This window comes from Neofelis nebulosa, chromosome 11 (genome assembly GCF_028018385.1).
Source record: "Neofelis nebulosa isolate mNeoNeb1 chromosome 11, mNeoNeb1.pri, whole genome shotgun sequence".
Taxonomy (NCBI): Eukaryota; Metazoa; Chordata; class Mammalia; order Carnivora; family Felidae; genus Neofelis; species Neofelis nebulosa.
In genome coordinates this window covers 74858505-74882788 of record NC_080792.1, presented here as the reverse complement: position 1 = coordinate 74882788, position 24284 = coordinate 74858505, and the positions used below count along the sequence as shown (strand labels likewise).

The 24284-nt window shown below is 48.2% G+C and overlaps 1 non-coding gene and 1 gene segment (V, D, J or C); one reads left to right on the top strand and one right to left on the bottom strand.

Annotated features, from left to right (window-relative positions):
• Nucleotides 1-24284, bottom strand: part of LOC131489666 (immunoglobulin lambda variable 1-40-like) — a 169582-nt gene that overhangs the window by 1984 nt on the left and 143314 nt on the right.
• On the top strand, nt 16846-16949 carry LOC131490649 (U6 spliceosomal RNA). Its single transcript, XR_009251164.1, has one exon. It is a non-coding gene; the product is annotated as a U6 spliceosomal RNA (small nuclear RNA).

Below are 24284 nucleotides of genomic sequence, written 5' to 3'. Positions count from 1 at the left end.
GGAGTTTGGAGCCTGTTTTGGATTCTGTATCTCCCTCTCTGCCCCTCCCCCGCTCATGCTTGCTCTCTCTCTCTCTCTCTCTCTCTCTCAAAACTAAATAAACATTATAAATTTAAGAAAAAAAATAAAAAAATAAATCATTTTTATTACTGTTGTTATTATTAATTTATTTTTTAATCATGACTTTGTATATTAGGTCTGGTCCTTCAAGTAGAAGGAAAGCCCAACATGGTGCCCAGGGAAGCACCATTAGTAGCCTGTTCCTGTGAACTTCAGACTCATCTCAGTGATGGAATTAAACACAGAACTTCCAGGATGGACTGACTAGGAGTCAGACTCATCTCAAGGGTGGGTAAAACAATCATTGCTGTGTTTTGTGTGTCCCGTATGTTCAAGATAGAGCAATTAATTGCTCATTCAGTCACCCATGACCAGAGGAATGTATTTCTATTACCCAAAGCCAATTTGTCCCAGAAAATTCTTTCAAAGATCCCACATTTGACTCTGGGTGAGGTGGAGATAAGGGGCACTATGTCCCTGAAGTCACAGTCCCTGTAGCCCTTGGTTGGATCGACTTTTCAACAGAGGTCCATCATGGCTGGAGGTGCCACTGGAGTGCCACAGGAGTGACAGTTCAGCCCTGAGAGCGCAGGGAGACTGTGTTACGTGCCCAGGGCCTTGAGCTCTGTGGGAGCAACACTGAGGCTGCTATCCCAGAATCAACGTGCTCATCAGCCTCAGGCATGGACTGGAGCTCAAAGATTATTAGGACTGAACTGCCCATGGAGATAGAGACTTGCCCTGGGATTCTTGAGCATCAGCCTTGTCCCAGAAGAGCAGGTGTTCGCGGCATGTTCTGCCCCGGTGACAGGATCCCAGTCACACTCGATGTCCATGGTATTTCCTGCTGAAAAGATTCTGCCTCCCGGAGGTTGTGACTCTGAGGATGGCTGGGTGAGCACAGGCTGAACCTGACTTCTGGAAAGACAGAGAATCCCAGAAACTGCAGAGTCCATGACAATAGACACTGAGAGAGAGGAGAGAGCCGTGTGTGTGTGTGTGTGTGTATGAAAGAGAGAGAAAGAAAGAACAAAAATACGCCCCAGTGCCCTCAGGAAGACTTTCACTCAGTGGCCAAGCATGAATACAAGTGTTCCCCTGTCCGTCTCTGATTTCTCAACTCCCTGAGTGTTGATCTCCATGCAAACTGATTCCTGGGGCTGGCTCATTGCAATACACACCAGTGTCCTGAAGCTTGGAGCTAAAGAAGGTCAGTGTCCTGAGTGCTATTTCTCTTGCACAAGGATGGAATTTACACGAGGAGGAGGAATTTGGTGCAGATTAGCTCTGACAGTAATTCCACTGAATCAGAAGTTCAAGTCTTCTGGATGGAGAGACTTCTGTCCATTTTCATCCCTATAGACACAAAGCCCCGCAGCTTTGGGGTCTTCAGGTCTCAGCAGGCACAGGACCGGGGGTTACCACACATCCCCATTATTCCCCCTCCCCCAACTTCTGCATCACAGCCATCCTCCCTGTGCCTCCAGGATCTCCCGATGCCTCCCTTGTGTTGACCATGAGAGAGCATCTACTCTTATTCTGGCAAAGGGCCGATGCATGAGACTCCACTGATTGGAGCAAAGTGTGTGTGGCTGAGTGAGTGTCCTGATGGTCTTAGGAAACAAATATTTTGGGGAACGAGAGAAGTTGGCATGTATTGAAATATGCAATCAATCCTTCCTTTTTTTGACTATTTCAACAGTGACCTTTTGTGGGTCCTCACTAATTCTGAAGAAGATAAATAAGTACACCAATAGCTCCAAGTCTGGATAAGCATTCATTTGTAAGAAATACAGTAATCGTGTCGGCATATTAGAGACTGACGGAGGCTGATGCTGCATAGGAGCTACAATCTTGGGATGACAGCAGGAATCAAATGATGAAGGGATTTCATGCTGATCCAATTTCTGCGACTTCTCCCTACAGATGGACACTGCACACTGGAAACTACAGCAAGATCGTCTCCAGTGTTCTCTAAAATCCTAACCTGGAGACAGCATTCACACCTGAATAGCCAGAGGGATAGGCTGAAGCCTGAGGGAGGCAGGAACAGAGGGGAGAAAAGGTGGGGTATGGTATGCGGTGTGGGGGGGGGGAGGGTATTGTCAGTGTAAGAAACAGTTGTGACCACTTTTTTGTCTTCAGAGAAAGAGAAAATTGTATCTGTGACCAAGGTAGGTATTAACATATCAGCTATGGATGTATCATTAGTACAAAGAATTACATTTATTTTTTTTTTAATTTTTTTTTCAACGTTTTTTATTTATTTTTGGGACAGAGAGAGACAGAGCATGAACGGGGGAGGGGCAGAGAGAGAGGGAGACAGAATCGGAAACAGGCTCCAGGCTCCGAGCCATCAGCCCAGAGCCCGACGCGGGGCTCGAACTCACGGACCGCGAGATCGTGACCTGGCTGAAGTCGGACGCTTAACCGACTGCGCCACCCAGGCGCCCCTAAAGAATTACATTTAATGGATGAGTGTGACTGTCATCATTTTCAGTTGAGACGATATTGTGAGATCTTAGAAACTATGGGTTTCTGTCCCGATTCCTGGCATAGAGCTCCCGAAGCCTTCAGCATTTCCTAGGTGACAAGGCCACTAGGAGCATTTTTGTTTCAGTGAGGCAACCCTAGAAAGTCTCCTGGCTGGGGGTGGTCCCCAGAAAGTCTGAGCCATGACCAGACGCTTGGAATATCCAGCCTCCCCCTTGCTGGGAGGGGAGAAGAGCTGAATGTGGAGTCAATGGTTGATTACGTCTACACAAAGACTCAATAAAAATGCCAAAATATGGGATTCAAAGATTCCCACATAGGTGGACACATTCATATAGGGAAGGTGACACACCCCAACTGCACGGGGACGGGAGCTCTTGTTTGGGGGCTCCTGTCAGACCTCTACCCATGTGCTTCTTCGTCTGACCGTTCATCCTACTCTTTCAGTATCATTCCGTGAACTGGCAAGTGGAAGTAAGACTTTCCCTGAGTTCTGTGAGCAGCTCTAGCAAATTAATCAAACCTGCGGAGGGTTCATGGGAACCCCTGTTTGCATCACGTTGGACAGAACTTATGGGTTAACTACTATTTGTTGTCGGCGTTGGAATAGGAGTTGTCTCCTGGGACAGAGCCCCTAACCTGTGCATCTGACACCATTTCCAGGAAGATAAGTTGAGTGTTACATTTATTTAAATTGTAGAACCCGCAACTGATGTTGTAGACAATCACTTGACAAACAAAACATAGAATTGGTGACCCAAAGTGTGAGAAATAAAAAATTCTGGATGAATAATAAAACAGATACAGTGGGAGGGAAAAACTGAGGTCTTTTGCTTTTATATGATTCGTTCTTATGAATTTTCTCCACACCCTGGGGCATGTGCACTTGGGATCTACGCCCCCACCCACGTGTGCTCCTGGAACCCCTGTGCTGTCCCAGCAACAGTGTAATCTGTGTGTCACTCCTTTCTCCTCAAGGACAGGTCTCACCACAGAGGTGTCTCCCCTACAGGAGCCTCCACAGAAGCTTGTCAGGAAAAATACTCAGAGACTAGGTCTGTGGGTTCAGGAGTTTTTGCCTCACATCCTCCTTATCTGAGATGCTGTGACTAATGAAAGCCGCTCCCACTGCCATGAGCTGTAGCACAGGAATAGTCAGCCTTGTCCCCAGGCTGCGACCCAGAGAGGAGCAGAAGCCCTGCCTTGGCCGAGGCATCTTTGGATCCAGAGAAGCGGCGGGGGACTCCAGATACTAACTCCTTAATTGAGTCTGAGTAGTAGTACAGGAGATACTGGGGAGGGCTCCCTGGCTTCTGCTGGAACCAGTGTATGATACAGCATTAACACCAAAGCCACTGCTCAGGGTGCAGGTGAGTCTGGCTGTCATTCCCAGAGATGCAGAGAGGGAGGGCAGCTGGGTCAGCACAGGCTGGGACAGGGAACCTGCAAACACAGACACTCTTGGGCGATGGGGCGGGGACCAGGGTAAAAATTTTCCTAGTGTCTGAGCCAGGTGGGCCGAGACCACCTGGAAGGCTTCTCTGTGTCCCTGGTGCCTGTCCCTACGTGTGCATTGAGAGAGGTGCGCGAGGAGGACAGGAGTTCAGGCCATAGTGACAAAGCCCCTGGTCCCCACAGTGGGCTGGGCCGCCCCAGGCCTCCTTTTCTCCTCTACCCTCTGCCACAGGAGGGGCTGTCCATGCAAATGTGGTCCATCCAGTGACTGCCCAGCCCGTCCCTGAGCCCTGGTGCTGGAGCTCAGCTCAGACCATACACTGGGGACCATGGAGGTTGGCCTCACCCCTGTGGAGAGCCCTGGGAGGAAACACCTGCTGAGGGAACACATGTTCCTACTCGGAGGACTCTATCAGACCAGGGAGGACACAGGTTCTGAGTCTCCAACAGGAGCACAAGGCCCATCCCTGAAGCAAATCTCCTTTGAGTGAAAGAAAGGTCTTTATTGAGCAGCTGTGTATGGATCACAGGACAGTCCCACAGTATCACCTGGTGGTCCTATGTGGAAAAATGAAAAACGAAAAATCTGAGAGCCTGTATTAAGCATAGGTATAAACTAACATTTTGTTTCAACTCTGCTCCACTGGAAAAAATACACGCTTTCCTAGGAAGATACAAAACTGGCTCCAGCAGACATAAATTGAGTAAGTAGAATACTTTTATTAGAAACAATAAAAAAAATGTGATTTTAAAACCCCTCCACAGATTGTCAGAAGATACAGACATTTTCACAGGGAACATATAGAAACCACTCAGAGATCAGATGGTTCCAATTTATTTGGTTTCTATTTTTTTCCCATAGTATCTAAAGGAACAGAAAATTTCTAAGTTCTTATTGGGAACAGTGACAGCCTCCTAACTGGAATGTCACCTCAGTGGAAATCTATGATTTATTTCAAAAGGTCCGTCTCTGTCAACTGTATCCCTGGAGCTCCAACCGTGTCTCCTGCTGCATGTGGTACCTGGAAGGACAGAAGGGGGTGCGGCAGGGGCACACATATGGGGATACTGCCTGTGTGCATGTGGGGTGCACATGGGCAGCTGGGACAGAGGAGTCTGAGCACAGCTATGGTATATAAGGTGAGATCTGTCGGGTGAGCTGAGTGAAGTCCCTGAAGAAGTGGAGGAGCCCTGGGTCAGAGGTCAGGGCATGTGTCAAGGCTGGAGAAACGGTGGGGGAAGGGGGCTGGTGGCTGGTGACCCTGGCGGATATGTACTCAAGGTCATAGGGATGGACCAGCTGAGCACATGAATCCAGCATCTCCAAATGAAATAGAAAGAAAGACCTAGGAAAGTAAATATCCTTTCACTTAAACCTGAAGTCTGTTTTTACTCTTTGTGAAAGCACGTGAGCGTACATGTATTCATAAAGGCCAAATAGAGTCGTAATGAAGCTGTCCATATGCACTTGCTAATTCTGCAGATCCAGCCTTTTTTTCTTGACGTTATTATTTCTTATAATCCTGAGTAGTCCACACAACTGTCAGGTCGAACCCAGCCCTTGTCTCTTTGTGGGCCGGTGACATGGTGCTCTACGAGGGCCCTGCGTGCCAGTGAGGCCTGGGAGCTCAGGGTTGGTGTCTCACTTCCCCACTGGTCTGAAGTGCTGTGCAAACTCCAAGGCTGCATTTCCATGCTGAGTAGGAGTGGTCAGCCTCGTCCTCAGCCTGGGACTCAGGGGTGGTCAGAGAGGCCAGCCTGCTTGACTTGCATCCAGAAGCTCTATGGGAGAACAAGAGGGCCAGGTGTTCTTTCTTCCTGTTGATTTGAAGTGTAGGGACATGGCCCGGGTGTTGCTGCAGCCAAGCTGCTCACTTTTTGCCAATAGTGTTCCTACTTTCAGTGCAGGTGAATGTGGCCATCTTGGGTGGGCTTGGTCACTGAGGGTGGGCTTGGTCACCGACGGTGGCTGATTCAGCCCCACCTCGGTCACAGACACTGTAAGGGGACAGAGAGGAATGTGAGGAGGATGGCATCCCACTGCAGTGGAGAGTGGGGGTGTGGAGCAGAGTTGGGGGGTTCTTTCATCCACCCTAGAGAGGTCTGCCCTCATCTGTGCAGAGAGTGGGGAGGGTGAGGAGAGGAACCCAGGTCCTAAGACCCAGACTCTGACGCTAAAGCTCTGTCGTGGATACTGAGCACCCAAAGTCTCTTTACTTCTCTGGAAAGTTCCACAGGGGTGGGCTTGCTGTGCTCAGTTAAGCCCTTGCTGTCCATCTGTCCGGCCTCCCTGTCAGGGCCTCTCACAGGTGGAAGGAAACAGAGGAGGAGGTGAGGAACTGACTCAGGGATAGAGGTGGCCCGTGTGGTGACGGCCCCTGGGTCCTGGCAGGTCAGCAATATCTAGTGAGCACACTGATGCCTGAACACCCTAGAAGCCCTGAGTGCTGTCTCTGCTGGCAGGGGCCACACAGGATTGTCCCAGCCTGTCTCACAAGCCATCAGACCCCAGACACTCCCTGTCCTCTCTTGCACTCCTGTCACCCCAGTTAGAGTTCCACAGGTTGTCCTGACCCTCTTTTCTGAGCTGCTCCTGATGTCACAGAGAGACCCAGGGCATCTGGGAATTTTGAAGAAGGGGGCATCGGGCTTAAGGGAGGCCCCTCTCACTACAAAGGGGCCATAGAAAGCTTGTGTCTCAGCTGCATCAGCAGAATTTTATTATATCACCTATTCCTGATGCTTAGGATTCCTGATGATTAGATCATGTATTACAACTGTGAAAACGAGAATATTTCCGCTTGCACCTCATGCGGCCAATTGGCCAACCCTTAATCCACTAACTTGTTTATACTCATCTGCAGTAACTGAGGATCCACGTGAGTTCAGAGGCTGCTGGGTTCAGCTCTAGTGCCTTCTTCATGTCTCTGTGTTTGAGACAGACTCTGAGCTCCTGCCTATGTGGACATGTCTGGGAAGAGGAGTCATCATAAGAATGTCTCAGCCTCAAGCCTGGATGGGATCAGAGGTGGGGACATTACTGAATCAATAGATATACAGAGGGTTTCAGACCTTCAGGTGCTGGTGTCATGATGACAGCAATTTGCAAGGGTGGGAAGGTCTGATCAGGGACCCCAGAGGGTGTATTATGTTTCAATCTCTCCTGGGAACACAGCACCTTGTGGGCATTGAGGTCTCTGTCATTTGTGAGACAGTAAGAATCAACCTCATCCTCAGGTTGGAGCCCACAGATGGTCTGTGAAGCCATGTATCTATCTGACTTGGAGACACAAGATCAATCTAGAACCCCTGATGGCCAGGTACTTCCAAAAGCCAGTATTTAGGGGAACAACAGCACTAAGAGGTGGAACCCACACCATTATCAGATCTGGTGCTGCTGCTACTCCGAGTGTAGGTGATGGTGACGTCCTGGACCAGAGTCCCCAACACTGATGGTGACTGAGTCACCAAAGACCATGCCAAGGACCCTAAAGTGAAGGACAGAGTGAGAGAGAGTCAGGGTCCCACCAACAACTCAAGATAAGGACCCAGGAGAAAGAAAAGACCCAGTTATCCCCCGAGGGACCCCCCCCCTCCCCCACCACTGACATCAGAGTTCAGTTGTCTGTGTAGTACATGAGAAAGGTGAAGAGGAGAGGGGTCCAGGGCATGGTAGAGATGACCCAAGAACTTTCTCCCCGTACTCCCGCTGGGATAGAGATCCCCCAGCCTCTCTTATCCCTTCCCTCACTCTGATGGGAACAGGGCCCATCATTCAGATTATTCCCCATCCCTCCGGATTGCCCCAACCTCTCCATCAACCAGGAATCAATACCCTCTGCTTCAAAGTTGTATTTAAAGAGCATGGGACTGGTGAATTTCTTCTGTGGGGACATCTAGGGCCTTGGGAGAAAGGGGCTGCTGGGCCCCAGGCATCCCTGAGCAGGGGCACCTCCTAAGCAGCCAGGTGCTTGGTCTCCAGCTCTGGGCGCTACCTTGTGGTTGAGGCACGTGCCCACAGCGCCACCTGCTGGCCCTGGAGCACATTGCACCAGGTGTGAAAGGCAAGGTCACCATCCTGCCTGAGGGAGGGGCAGGCCCTCCTTGACCAGCGCCACTTCCATTGCCCCTGCCTCAGAAATGGGAAAAATCCTTCATCCAGGGGCCTTTCACGAAGCTGCAACCTCCTCAAATCACGCGTCCCTTAGTTCCCTAGAACGGCCTCCTCAAATGCTGACCCTTCCTCATGGGTTACGTTAGTGGAACGGGGTAGCCCTGAGACCTGGCACCTGAGGGGAGATGTGTCCTGCTGTCAGCATATCAGAAAGACAGAGGCCTGGACCAGCCACAGCCCATGGTTTGGGAAGGCTGGGGAGCTCCTCCTCCCTCTGACCTCACTTTCCAGTGAGGCAGGGTCAGAAACCCGGCCCTGCAGCTGGATTCCTCTCCTGTCTACCGGAGGAAGACCCCGGAGGAAGGGGTTGAGAAGACGGTGCTCTGCACCTTTAGAAAGACAGAGGTCGGCTCCCTGAGACCCACCTCTTAGCACGCCTGTCCCAGTAGGACCTGGGGCTGGAGCCCTGACTTGAGGGGGATGGGTCTCCATGAAGAGAGCGGGGCCAGGGTGGAGTGGGGATACTGGTGTGAGGAGAGACTGAGGAATGAAGGGGGGGTGAGGGATGAGGCTCCCAGGAGCCCCCAAAAGTAATTTTGAGTGCTTGAGCTGAAGCTAGTGACAGAAAAAGAGGATTTCAGACTGTCCTATGGCCTGTGGGGACCCTCCTGTCAGAAGGTGACAGGGACCATCCAGTAGATTGGAAGGTTCTTTGGTGATGAGCTGTTCTGAAGAGGTGCTGTTGAAGGCTGGAGACCTGTTCAGCTGCCTCTGACTGTCCCCAGCACCCTTCTTACGGAAAACATTCAGAAAGGCATAATGATTTCTACTCCTCTCTCTCTCTGTCTCTCTCTCTCTCTCTGTCTGTCTGTCTGTCTGTCTCTCTCTCACAAAGACATGTGGGCTGAATCAGCTGTGATGGGCATGTGTCCTGTAGCATTTCACACCATGAATGATGCTGACTTTTTTGTAAATGTGGCAGCTGTCTCACTTTTGTCCCCAAATTTTTACTTGTTCCATGAGTGCTGTGTGTAGTCACCTTCTTTCCTGTTCGAGGTGAAATGAACTGTTCATTGAATGTGTTTCATTGGGTGTTGATTTGTTAATCAGAATACATGTTTAATCTTAGATGGTTTCGATGATCTGAAAGACACTATTAGCAGAATAATTATGTGGGTGTGTATACATTCACTTTTTTTAACTCTACATATTCACAATAGAGATACACTGTGGAAATAGCATGGTATGTCTTTCTGAATTTCTCAGTAACAGGCAGCCCTTCACACACACAACGACAGAGAAATTGCTCACAAGTTCACAGAGAGAGGTCACTAAGTACAGAGGCTTACCTCATACAACGAAGTAGTAGATGACGTATAGAGATGATGAGAAAGGAATTTACCAAATTTGATAATTTTTTGAGAGAAAAATCTGGGCTTTAAAATTCAATTTCCAGTCATTTTCTCACCAACACGCTTTGAGGTATAATTAACAAATAAATAGTCTATATATAAGGTGTAAAATGTGATGGGCATGATCCCGTCACCAGGGACACATGGCCCCTTCTGTGCAGGACGCTGTGTTCTTTCCTCTGATGTGATCTACTGGTGACCATGGCTCCCCTTCCCTGTCAACTCCCCATAGCACCGAGGGGAGAGACAGCCTTTCTGCAGGGATGGGAGGCCACGGGAAGGGACCTGGAAGACATTGCTAGTGGGTTATTCCAGGCGAATCTTCCTTGTCTGTCAACGTTCCACACACTTGGGACTACTGTCATTCATAGAGATTTTTAACACAATGAGTCACTCCTAGGAATCTTGTCTGCAAGCACAGGACACAAGTCTGCAGGGAGCTGTGACAAATGATATTCTCTGTAGCATTTTACTTAAAACTCTAAATCCCTTGAGCAGGATGTGTTCCAAAAGAGCATGACTTTGGTGGCGACCAAATGTTTAGGATCAACATTTCAAATGTAAAGTTTGAGAAAAATATAGTCCATATTAAAGAATGAGTGCTGTGGGAGCTAAAGAAAAATGACAACAATTTGTGTGCTTGCATCTGAAAATATATCCACTTTTCATCATGATCTTGCCAGAAACATAGACTTCAACCAAAAATGAACAGATGAAACATTGATCCCGTTTGCCAAAATAAAGTAAACAGATGCTTTTAAATTAGGAAAATCCTAGGGGGCCCCTGGGTGGCTCAGTCAGGTGGGCGTCCGACTTCAGCTCAGGTCATGATCTCGTGGTTCGTGAGTTTAAGTCCCACATCGGGCTCTGTGCTGACAGCTCAGAGCCTGGAGCCTGCTTCGGATTCTGTGTCTCCCTTTCTCTCTGCTCCTCCCATCCTCTCCCTCTGTCCCTGTCTCTCTCAAAAATGAATAGACATTACAAAATAATTAAAAAAATAAAAACATAAACAAAGAGAAATTCTGGAATTCCACGCATCAGTCTCTGAACTGATTTGAGTCTGGGGAGAAAGAACCCCTGACCAGCCATGTGGCCAGCTCTGGGTGTGAGCAAGGTGCCAGGGGTCAGAGAAATTCCATCATGAGGAATTTATTTTCTGATTTCTAAGTCACGTGAGACTACCTAAATTCCAGATCAAACCCCGTGGGTGAGCGTGAGCCTGGCCTGGCCCGGAAATGCTCTGTGGCAGGAACATCAGAATATTCTGGAGCTGGGCTGCAGCTGGAGGGGCTGGGCTTCAGGAAGAGCGAGGGCATCACAGAGACTCAGTGGTGCCCAGCGACCCTGCTGACAGTGATTTCTTCTGAAACGTCATCATTCAGCTGCCTGCCATCTTCACCCAAGCTCTGTAGTCACCCTGGATGCAATGGTGCTGAAGCAGGACCAAGGGATCCCTTTGTGCGTTCTTCCTCTGGGAGACTGTCCAGATCAAAGACTGTAAGATGCCTGGGAGACCCTGCAGCTTAAGCTTCTCTCTTGCTTGATGGCGACCCTGTGCCTGGCTCAGTGCAGTTTCCATCACATTAGCCCACGTGTGTCGTAAATAAAGGGGCAAGTGAACTTGTGGAAAGTTATGTTTCCTTTAATGGATTTATAAACTAGTGACAACATGAAATTCTTTCCTTAAGAAATAATCTCAGAGTTTTCTCTGATTCTTCTGTAAAGCATGGCCTCAACCCTTCTTCCTCTGATCACTGCAGTGTAGGCTTTGTCTTCTTTAGGTGCCTTCCCATTGGATTTCTAATAGTTTCCTTATTTCTTCTAGACAGTGTGCCCTGGGACATAATGAGCCTGTCCTAACACTGCTTGCCAGCACATCTTTGCAAGCCCCAACCAGGGGATGACAGGGTCAGGGTGTGGACCCATCTGCCTTGATCCTGCCTGTGGGACTGCTGACCCCCTGCTTCGAGGCTGGGGTCCCGTATGGAGCTCAGCTTCAGCCTCCTTAACCGCCATGTCCTGTTGATCCCTTTTCCTCAGCAAGAAAGTGAGAAGGGTAGCCAAGTAGTCATTAACAATCTTTATTGTATAAAAAAATGCTCTGGAAACATTTAAATCCAAACCAACTACAGAACCCCAGTTCTTGAAGTTCATGTTAACTTATCTAAAGGAAATTGTGATTTTCTGTGCTTCCCTAAAGGGGAACGTTTATAACACATGGGTAGCAATGAGAATAAGGGAACTGAGCTCAGCCTCGCATGGTGTTCTTGTAACAATTCTTTGCTCTTCCAACAGGAACATTGTGAGATGAGAGTAAGCAGATATGTGCATTCCTAGAACTATGAACAAGTCACCTGGGTCAGGGGTTGATCTTTCCCGGAATCAGGAGGTGGAAGTCATCCTTCATCAGAGACGGGTCCTCATGCTGTCCCAGCTGGTGGAGCCCCCTCCCTGAAATGTTGCCACACCTCCCACTTCTTTTTTCTCATCCCCATCCCCCTCCTTATTCCCTAAATCCTCTATGTCACAGGGGTCCTGACCCTCCTTCTCCACCCCACTGGCCAACCCTCGTCCAGGACCGGGTGACGTGGGCACCATCCACAGCCCTGCCTGGTCCCCACCTTCATGTTCCCCTCCTGCTCCTTCCTCGTCTGCATAGCACTGGGACCTCATCACAACACATCAGATTCTGGAGTACCCTGTCAACCGCTCCAATGCTCCGGTTCCACCCCACCGACCCCATCCATCCCCATGCTCCCAGGACATAGCTTTCCTATACATGTTTAGCTTCTGTGTCCTCTCTCTTCCCCCAAACACTGTCAATGCCCTGAGCATGGGGACCTTTCCTATGGTGTCCGCATGTGGTCCGCGTCCCTAGACTCAGGTTTCTCACATAGTAGGTATTCTCCAAATGGTGTGGATCTTCACAGTCAGTTATTCAGAGTCGACACACCTGGACACTGTGTCTCTGGCTCTCCCCTGACTCCCTGATATGGACTCAATTGTGTCCCCCCTCAAAACCCTATGTTGAAGCTCCAACCCTCAATGGTATGTATTTGGATATAAGTCACTGAGGGAAGTAATTAAGGTAAATGAAGTCGTAAATAAGGGTGATGGCCTAATCAAATGGTCTCTTCATAAAAAGAAGAAGAAAAAACAGAGTTGAGCATACACAGAAAATAGGCCACAGTGAGGATCCACAAGAATGCAGCCATCTGTAAGAAAGACCTCAGGAAAGCAAACCTACGAAGACCTTGGACTGGAGACCTCCAGTCTCCACACTGAGAAAATGTGCTTCTGTTGGTTAAGCCACACAGCCTGTGTTAGTACATAATGGCAGCCCAAGCAGACTGACACATCTCTCCGTGGACTCTTTCCCCAGGACAACCTGTCCCAGAATCCAGAGATTTATGTTCAATTAGAGTAAAAACAGACAATGTATTGTGGCCAACCGCAAGCTTGGGGGCAGAATTTGAGAAGATGGTTCCCATTCTTTGTAGCAAGTTCCCGGTGGATGGATCCCAGACCCTAGCTTTTGACAAAACAAACAAAGGAAGCAACTATTGTGACAGAGGGGTCGGGGCTGCACAGGGATCCCCATCATTATGAGGACAGTAAGTTTTTGTCTCACCTCCCCGCAGACCTGGAACACTATGTCAGCACTGAGATGGTTCTCACAGGCCTGGGATAATAATCAGCCCCAGCCTCAGCATGAGGCCAGGGATGGTCAAGGAGCTTGGGCTGCAAGACCTTGAGCTCTAGAGTCAATCAGGGACCGCTGAGCATCAGTCGTCAATTGTTACCATAACATATGAGAAGTCTGAGGAGCATATTCATGAGAGCCGCTGGTACCAGTACATGCAATAAACACAACCAATGTTGTCAGTGTTTCCAGTTCAGGAGATGGAGAACCTCTGACTCAGGGCCCCAGACACCGAGGGCGGCTGAGTCAGCACAGACTGGGCCCAGGACTCTGCAAGGGGGAGAGACAAAGGAAGGATGATGCTGGGTCTAGACACAAGAGGAGGATAAAGGGCCCAAGAGTCCTCCCTGGACCACTTCCCTGTCCCTGAATCCAGTTACCTATGCAGTGAGCAAGAAGGGTAAGGAGGAGAGGAATGCAGGGCATGGGGCAGATCGTCACTGTTTCTGCTTTCTGTGGCCACCCAGCTGAGCAGAGCCTCCCCTAATCTCTCCCTTCCCCTCTTCATCTGGGAGAGGGAGGGCCCATCCATGCAAATCAGACCCAAGTTCTCTGTCCCCTCACTGGCCCTGGGTCAGGTCCTTCCATCTGAGGATGTCAGGGGGGTGGTAGGGGAGTGGCTGGGTGGAGCCAGGAGTGGGGAGGCCCCAGCTGTGAGCTCTGAGCACAGGGCACAGGCAGTGCCAGGTGGCAAGTCCCAGCTCTGATCATCCCTGACCCCTCAGAAATGGAACCCATGCGCACCCTGGTCTCCAGGCCCAGACACAACATTGGGTGACATTGTGTTGATCTGAGTCCTGCATTACAGCCAGGCCAGGTTTCCGCTTATGTGGCCTCCCATCATTTCAGGACAGACTTTACATTCTACTCAGACTCCTCAGGGTGAGTGTGCGCATAGCTCTTTGGCTGTTCATGGCTCAGGATGGAGGGCACACACCTCACCATGGCCCGAAGCCCTGAGAGACCAGCTGTTTCTGTAGCTCACCGGGTCCCAGTCTATTCTAACATCCAGGTCCGATTTCTAAATGCTATGATCCTGTAATGCTGCACATGATTATTATACTTTTTTCTCACTCTTAGAAGGAGACCTGATCTATGGGAGTGTAAACATGTATATATAGCGTCAAAATTAAAGAAAAATCTCCTTTAGAGTGTTGCTGGGAGACCAATAGGGGAAACTCTCACGCCCACCACTCCTTAATTACAGATCAAACAAAAAAGATGTACCTTGCAAGCGATGCCAGTGGTGAAGGTGTCTTTGGGTAAGTTAGCAAAGTGACTTTTGCAAAGCAACTAAAGATAGGGGGCTGGTTGCCAGCAGTCACATTTGTGAGTAGAGGGTTGGAACTATCAATACCTCTTCCTGACCTGGGTGGGGAGGGATTAGTTTGAATCTATTGCCAATGGCTGATGATTTAACCAATCATGAGTATGTAATGAAGTCTCCACTAAAACTCAGTAGGAAGGACACCTGGGTGGCTCAGTTGGTTGAGCATCCAACGCTTGATTTTGGCTCAGGTCATGATCCCAGGGTCGTGGGATTGAGCCCTGCATCAGGCTCAGTGCTGAGCATAGAACCTGCTTAAGATTCTCTCTCTCTCTCTCTCTCTCTCTCTCTCTCTCTCTCTGCCTCCCTCTCCCCCACTTGCATGTTCTTTCTTTCTAAAAAAAATTTTTTTAAAGGAGGGGCTTCATAGAGCTTCAAGATTGGTGACCAGGTGGAGATTTGGAGCCATATCAGGCTCACAGTGGACATGGAAGCTCCATGCCCTTCCCCCATACCTGGCCCTGTGTATCTCTTCCATCTGGATGCTCCTCAGTTATACCTTTTTATAATGAATCAGTAATCTTGTCAGAAAAAAACAGACATTTCTTTGAATTGTGTGAACCACTCTAGCAAATTAATCAAATCCCTGTAGGAGGTGATTGGAAACTGCAACCCACTTCAAGTGGGCCCAAAGCTCAGGAAACACCCAATACTTGTGATTGGCACCCCAAACGGAGGGCATTCTTGCAGGACTGAGCCCTTGCCCTGTGGGATCTGTGTAATCTCCAGCACTGAGTGTCTTGTAGTGTGAATTGAGTTGACTTGTAGGGCACCCAGCTGATGTCCCAGTATGGCTTGCTGGTGTGGGGAAATCCCTTACCACACTGGAATTGGTGACCAGAATTTCAGGTGGTTGACTCCTTCCTGGGTTTTTCCATCATAGTCGGAACCATTTTAAATTTACATAAAAATTAGTTTTTCATATATCTCATGGAAAATCTCACTTCTCTAGAATTCAAAAGTAAACTATTCATGTGTGAGGTTATTTTGTCTAACTGCTGGATGGTGCTTCAAACATCACTCTTAAGTGCATTGCATGCATAGATTATTTTCTTGGATGCTAATACGTATCTTGTTTTTTATTCTTATATCAGTATCACATTGGTTAAATTATTTTAGCTTTAACAAATGTCTCAGTACCCAACAATTTATGTCCTACTTCTTTGTCCATTCATTTGCAAAATGCTCTAGACTATTTCTGTCCTTAAAATTGTCCTTATAAATATTAGGGAAAAAGAAATCATTAAGCCAAACTACCAACAAGTTTATCTTTCTATTTATGCAAGTCCTTTTCTATCTTTTTGAAAGGATTTTTCATGTTTTCCTAGAGTTTATGCATTTTTTGTCAGGGATGGGCTGGAGTCTCTGTGGAATGTGTGGGTTCATAAAGTTGCCGCTGTGTGTTGGCAGGGAAGAAGGGGCTGCCACCATTCCTTGGTTCCCAGGGGCACCTTCTCTTCTGAGCCATGGGGAGACTTGCTGAGCCTGAAGTTTGTCTCCTGTGCTGACTAGTGAACGGCATGGTCAGGAAGAGATTCCAGAACAGGTCTGAAGTCCTGCGCGTGCCGTGCCTGGCACAGGCAGATTCCACAGGACATTCCTAACTATGGTCCTCACATCCCTCAGTCTCCCCATTCTAGTGTCTCTGAGAGAATTATCTTCCTGAGCAAGGATTTTCTGCTGTGTTCACGTGAGCAGGCTGAGCCTACAATTTCAACAATAGCTCAGACTAAAGCTCCTTAAAGTCAATGCTTCCTGGAGAGTTTCAGAGCCTAGGCTCCTGGTAATGTGATAGAAACAGTAGAGACCATGAAAAGGAGTTCAACATCCCTACTCATTAGGGAAATGCAGATCAAAACCACTTACATACCACTTCAGCTTTATGAGGAGATGGTCATCTGAAACCTCATGTATGCTAGTGGGAATGCAATCCTTTGCAGCCACATTGGAGAACAGTCTGGCACTTTATTCAGAAGTGTATAATAAAGTCATGATAGGGCCCAGGAATTCAGCTATTAGGTATCAAACCAAAAGAAACTAAAATATATGTCCACACAAACAGCTTGTATAGGAGTGTTTATGGCAGCAATATGCATAATAGACAGAAGGTGTCAATGACACAAATGTCCATCAGCTGATAAATAGATAATGAACATATGGTGCATCCATGCAGTGAAATACTAGTCACCAATTTAAAAAAGTGAACTACAGAGCCAGATATAACTAGATGGACCTCAAAAACATATTACACCTAAGATTCAGCAACAGAAGGCAATCACACGTTTGTTTTGACAGCCTATGCAATAAAATTGGAACCTTCCAGATAGATTAGCATGGGCTCCACACAAGGATGATATGCAATTAAGTGAAACATTCCATACATTTACAGATGGTGATGTTCCCACAGCAATGTGCATGCACCTAATGTGGGTGAATGGGGCACTTAAAATGGCACATGTTCAGTGTTTCAGTGCACATGAAATGCCCACAATAAATCACTGCAGACAGAATGGAATTTGTGGCTACAAAGGGCGGAGTGCAGTGGCGACAGTGACTTCACTGCTGGTAGGTCCAAGGTTTCTCTGCAGGCGATGGAAATGTGGTAAATTCAGTCATGATAGAGGTTGTCCAACTGTGTAACTATACTAAAGACCATGGAATTGTACACTGTAAATGAATGAACTTTGTGGCATGCAAATTATCTCAATAGCTTTGTTTTGCTTTGTTTTTAGAAAAAAACAATATGAGGGAGAGCAACTGTGACCGACCTTTTAAGGTCGTTCTGTGCTCAGAGCAGACCCTCACACCTTCTAGGGTATCCATGGTCTCCCTGTTTGTTTGTCACAGGCAATAATGGGGGTGACCACGAGGGGCAGGGGCAGGGGCAGGTTTTTGTCTTAGGTCCCCATGGGCCTGTAGCACTGTGTCAGCATTGATGCTTTCATCCCACACTGAGCAGTAATAATCAGCCTCGTCCTTAGGCTGCGGGCCCAGTATGGTCAGAGAGGCTGTGTTCCCAGAGTGGGAGCCAGAGATCTGGAACTGTGAGAGCCTACTTGTCCTGAGCATCACAGTTTTGGGGCCACCGTGAGAAATCTGTTGGTACCAGCCCACATAATTTGTTCCAACATCGTTACTGTTTCCAGTGCAGGTGAGGGTGACCTTCTGTCCCACAGACCCTGATGTGTATGCTTCCTATGTCAGTGGAGACTGTGCCCAGGACCCTGTAACAGAGCAGTGGAGACAGACAGGGGAGTCTCAAGGAAGAAGAAGAAAAAAACAGAAGAAGAAGAAGGAGAAGGAGAGGACAAAGTGGAAGAAGTAGTCAACCTGTAGTTAGCACTGCAGGATGGAGTGGATTGACTGTGGGGCCCCAGAAGGTTGGATCTCATGTTCCTGAGCCTGGGTCACTGGAGGAGCACTACGACCTTTGGGTTGTGTTGGTCAGTGATGTCTGGCTTCATTATGGATTGGAAACAAGTGCTGATGAGGTAGCATGATGTGGAGACAAAAAAGGAACCTTGGTCCCAGGGTACATGGTTGAGTCAATGATTTGGCTCAACTCTGGTTGAGTCCAGAGATTTGAGGAGATATCCCGGTAGTGATGTGTCAAAATCATGTCGTTCTGTCCACTGCTGTTGCTCCTTCGGGGGGCAGTAGAGAGTGCATTTCTGTCCTGGGGTCTCTGTCCCTGATGGAGGCTGGATCAGCAGGGAGAGGTGTGGAGATCTGTGAGCACAGGGCAGGGTCAACACTTCAGAGAGTGGGGCTAGAGTAGGATCCCTGCTGGAGCTCAGGAAGCATTCATCTGGGTGGTAAGTAAGAACAGGGAGGACTAGGGGCATCCAGTCTGTGGTGGCCACGATCTGACACCTTGATCCTTAAGTCGCCAACGAGGGCACACCTGCCTCACACTTCTTACTCCATTCCACACCCTGAGGAATTGGGTCTGTGATGGTTAAATTACGTGTAGCTTGTGTAGGCCATGAGAGCCAGATGTTTGGTCTAACACGATTTTAGTAGTTTCTGTGAATATATATTTCACATGATATTAAGAAGTAAATGAGTAGGGGCACCTGGGTGGCTCAGTCAGTTAAGCAACTGACTCTTGATTTCAGATCAGGTCATGATCTCACGGTTCATAAGATTGAACTCTGCATTGGGGTCTGAGCTGAAAGCATGAAGCCTGATTGGGATTCTCTCTTCCCTTCTCTCACTGCCTCCCCCCACCCCACTGTGCTCTCTCTCTTCTCAAATAAAGGAATAAATTTTAAAAAATGGAATTAAGTCAGTAGACTTTTATTAAAGCCAATTACCATCCATAATGTGAATGTGCCTCATCCAATCAGTTGAAGGCCTTGATGTAGAAAAGACTGACCTTGCACAGAAAGAAGGGATTCTGGGAACACATTGCCCTCAGAACAAAACTACAACATCTACACTTCCTCTCCTGGGTCTGTGGCCTTCCAGCCCACACTGTGGATTTTGGACTTGCCAACCGCTACAACAATGGATAAGATTCCTTAAAATAAATATCTCAGATAGATTGATATGCACACATAGACATGCACATATACATACATTATATTACACATACATACACACATGCATCTTATTGGTTCTGTTTCTCAGGAGAACCCTAACTCATGTGCAGTCCTTTATCCAAATCTCAGTCTTATTCTTTGGTTTTTTCTAGCCCTTTGCATGGTTCAGTTCTACAGAGGGATCAAGACAGCTGATCAGGCAATGCTAAGTCTGTGCTCTAGGTCCTGCAAAGACCTTGAGAAATCATGATCACAAAGTGATCACAGGTGTCAGGTGGTGGGGAAGTGACCACCATTGAAGTTTCTTGCAACTCTTCACCTTCTTTCTACCTCTGGGAAGAGAAGGTCATCATGTGAGTAATATACTTTCTGTTTCTTTTTTTTTTAATTTTTTAAATGTTTATTTATTATTGAGAGAGAGACACACAGAGTGTGAGCAGGGGAGGGATAGAGAGAGGGGGAGACACAGAATCTGAAGCAGGCTCCAGGCTCTGAGCTGTCAGCACAGAGCCTGACACGGTGCTTGAACTCACGATCTGTGAGATCATGACCTGAGCCGAAGTCAGTCGCCTAACCAACTGAACCATCCAGGCGCCCCTATACTTTCTGCTTTCTAACTCTCATGTGAATGCCTACATATCAACACCTCGTGCCTGGGAGTGAGTGTGTGTTGGTCTGGAATTGATCAGGTGCATGGACATCAGAATGGTCATGGGATTGAGCTATGATTTTATGAGATGGAAACAACCTGGCCCATGTCCCCTGCCCAGATGCCAGTGTCCATAGTCCATGTCCCAACTTGAATAACAAAGAGGGTAGAGGGAAGAAGAGGTGGCAGGCACGGCCATATTTGGTGAAACTTATCATTTTCTTCTCCTATTTGAACCCCAAATCCCCAGCCATGTGATTAGTCAGTGACTAAGCTCAGTTCCAACCAGATAGCCACTGTATACCCAAGCCACTCGGACAATCCCCTCCCTGGTCACCATGATGATTTCAGGGGAGATGGTGGAGTGATCTGGTCTAGACAACTTGAAAACCGAAGTTTCTGGTCAATGGGTCATGGAGGGCAAATCTCTCGTCCAGAGGGTGTGTTGTACGGACCTCATTCTGGGACTGCAGGGACATTTGTCCCAATCTGGGAAGTCAGCCTGAGACACAGTATGTTTTACTTCTGTTTCTTCTCTCTACTTCCAGACACTGTCAGTTCCCTGAGCAGGTGTGCCCTCCATGTGTTTCCTTTGCTGTGTCATGACCCCTTAGACCCAAGTCTGCCATGTAGCAAGGGTTCAGTAAAGGGTGTGAATGCATACCATTGGAAGAGTGGACTATCCTAAGCCAGACACAGCTGGACTCTGAGTCCTGGTTCAGTCCTGACCCCTTGATAAGGACTGAACTGTGTGCCCTCAAAACCCTATGTGGAAATCCTAACCCACATTGTGATGTTTGCAGATAAGGCATTGAAGCATGTAATTATGGATTAACGAGGTCATATGGGTGGTGTCCTAAAACATAGGGATGATGTCTTTATAAGAAGAGGTAGAGACACCTGAGGGGAAAACACAAACAAGGCCATGTGAGCACCCAGGAAGAACGCCACCATCTGCAAGCCAAAGAGAGAGACCTCAGGAGAAATCAAAGCTGGCAACACCTTGAACTTGGACATTCAGCATCCAGAACTGTGAGAAAATCAGTATCTTTTGGATTAGCCACACAGTCTATGGTTTTATGTTATGGCAGCCCTAGCAGACAGGCACAAGCCTCAGGGACTCTGTCCCCAGGGCAATATCCCAGCGTACAGGAATTTCTGCTCAGTTTGCATGAAACAGAAAATGTGTACCTGCAAGGACAGGCTGTAGAGACACAATTGAGAGGACAAGGACACATATCCTAGAGAAAGGTCCCTGAGTTGGGTTTCAGACCTCAGATTTAGGTCAAACAAAAGGGGAACCGGCTATCTTGGCAGAAGATGGGGGCTGCAAAAGAAGTCCCATCACTGCAGGGACAGCATGTTTTAGTCTCACTTCCCCACAGGCCTGGAGCACTGTGTGAGCTCTCAGACTATCATCCCATGCTGAGCAGTAATAATCAGCCTCGTCCTCAGCCTGCAGCCCAGTGATGGTCAGCGTGCCTGAACTGCCAGACTTTGAGCCAGAGAATCTATCTGGGACCCCCGAGGGTTTGCTGTTATCCCAATAGATGACGGTTTTGGGGCCCATTCCTGGGACTTGTTGGTACCAGCTCACAGCATTACCACCCCGATGTTGGCGCTGCTTCCGGTGCAGGAGATGGTGATCCTCTGGCCTAGGGTCCCAGACACTGATGGTGGCTGAGTCAGCACAGACTGGGCCCAGGACCCTGCAAATGAGAGACACAGAGACCGTGATGCCGGGGTCTAGAGACAAGAGGAAAAAGCAGGACCCACATGTCCTCCAAGGGCCCCTTCCCTTGGCCTCACATCCAGTTACCTGTACAGTGAGCAAGTAGGGTGAGGAGAAGAGGGGTCCAGGCCATGGTGGAAGTCATCACTGTTCCTACCTTCTGTAACCCACGGTGTGCAGACCTCCCCTAATAGGTCTCTTCCCCCCTTTCATTCTCTAAGAGGGGGAGGATCTGTCCATGCAAATGAGACTCATAGCTGTCTAACACTTCACTGGCCCTGGGTCAGGTCTCTCTGTTGAGGAAGTAAGGGGATGGGTATGGGAGGGGCTGTGTGGGGCCAGGGGGTGTGGATGTCACCGCTGTGAGCCCTGAACATAGGGCACAGGCAGTTCCAGGTGGCAGGTCCCAGCTCTGATCACCTTTTAACCCTTGAAATGGGCCGTATGTGTCCCTTGGTGGTCCAGGCCCAGACACAGCATTGTGTGACATGTGACTGGAGCCAGTCAGACACACCTCCTGACATCCTACTGCTTTGTCCCCTATCCCCTGCTTTAGGGCCAGGTATCTCCTTATGTTGCCTCCCATTACCTCAAGGAAAGCTGTATACTCTACCCAGACTCTTCAAGGTCTGGCCATGGCTACCTTGTCTGTTCATGGGTCAGGGTCGAGGTGGTGTCTCTGCTCAGATTCCTTTTCAGTCAGGATCAAATCCAGAGCACTGTGCTACCCCCGTGAAAACGTGTCTCTTTCTGTGCAGGACACATGTTTTTTCCTCTTATGTGATTCCTTGCTTGTTACAAATTTAGCAGTGTATCTCCAACACACAAAAAAAATATTTTTTCAAAGTCCGTTTTCCTGGTGAACTGTAAGTATTTTTGTTTTTTATCTGATCTTTATTCAAGATTCACCATTTTATTGGTCTTCTCACTAATAGATGAGTTGAGTAACATATTTTACACTTGTTCATTTTGTATTTGTATGAGAATCAGATATTTGGCTTTTTGAGTCTGGCTAATTCTGATCCCACTCCCAGGACACAGAAAAGGTTAAATGTGTCAGTGCCTTCTGTGACCTCCCTGTGAGGTGGAGTCTCTCAGCAATGATCCTGAGGTGGCCTGGGGTGGCACTTACTGGGGACTGGAGCAGATGAGGAACCATCATGGGATGTGTACAGAGCATCTTGTGCTGGGCCTCTGGGACTGATCCTCTCCTGAGGAAGGGACAGATGGAAGAGAAAACCACAGGTGGTCATGGGATGTCTTATGTTTTATAAGACATTAGAAAACTCTGGGAGTCAGAATTACAACCGTATGAGACAGAAACCCCATGGTCTGTGTCCCCTGCTCAGCTCTTAACGTACACAACACAAGACTCAAACATGAACCAGCTATGTGGGTGGAGGGCAGAGCTGGTAATAAAGAGCTGAGTGATATACAAGGTGGGGATGCTTGCACAAACCGTCTGACCTTTTCCTCTCCTATCCAGACCCACATCTTCCAGTCATGCTGTCAGAACGTGATTGATCCGGCTCCAAATGCTGGGATGAACCTCATGTTTCTGGGAGAAATCAGATGAATTTCTTTCTGGTACCATGTTGATGGCAGGGAAGATGGTGTAAGAGATCTGGTCCAGTCCTGAAGGCTGGGATTCCTGATCAATGGGTCCAGGATGATGAGGATCTCTCATTCTGGATGGCTTGTTGTGTGGATGCAATACATGGGAATGCAGAGGCATTTTGTTCCTATGTGGGAAATCAGCTTGGGGACATGGGGGTCATGGAGAAGGGTCATCTCAGATAACTATCAGAGAAAGAAGAGTGAGTCCTGAAGGATTTCCCACTTGTTATCTGGAGAGGAAATATGCCTGTGTTTTATTTTCTTAAGTTTTATTTATTTATTTATTTATTTATTTATTTATTTATTTTGAGAGAGAGAGAGAGAGAAAGAGAAAATGAGTAGGGGAGGGACAGAGAGAGAGCAAAAGAGAATCCCAAGCAGGCTCCACACTGCCAATGCAAAGCTGCCTGACGTGGGGCTTGAACTCACAAACCGTGAGATCATGGCCTGAGCTGAAATCAAGAGTCAGACGCTTAAGCGAGCAACCACCCAGACACCCCGAAATATCCCCATGTTACCACTGAACAAGGCAGGGAGGTTGTTGACGCTTCCATCATGGGGGTGAACTTGGGGCCTCATCTCCATACCCCTGATCAAGAATGTTCTCCCTAGGAGCTCACTCACATACCATCCAGCTCCTAAGGGTTAGTTCGAAGCCACACCCCTTTCTTCAGTGCCTCCTTCCTCCCCAAACTTTCTGAGTCTGCCCATTATCCTCTAACAGCTACCGGTATTCCCACTGGCTTCCTTCCTCCCTCCTCCTCACTCATGTTCACTGAAACATCTGGACTTTTCTTCATAAGCTTGAATTAGATCTTGTGTCTTTTTGTCAAATGCTCCAGTGGCTCCTGTATCCACCTACAATACTCAACTCCCCTCACTCCATGGTAACATTTTACATGTGTTTATGCTTTTCCTGGTTTGTTTTCCCTGTCCCAGATAGCGTCAGCTCCCTGAGGACAGGGACAATCTCTGTCTTGCCTACACTGTATCCTGAGCCTCTAGACCAAGTGTGGCACCAAGTATGTTTTAGTAAATAGTGTGGGACGAAGGAACTCTTGGTGAGTCAACTGTCCTAAGTCAAATGCAGTTGGACTCCTGTGTCTCTGGTTCCAACCTGACACTTCATGGACCTGGCCCCCAGGGAAGGCTGACCATTGCATCAAGGGATTTCTGCT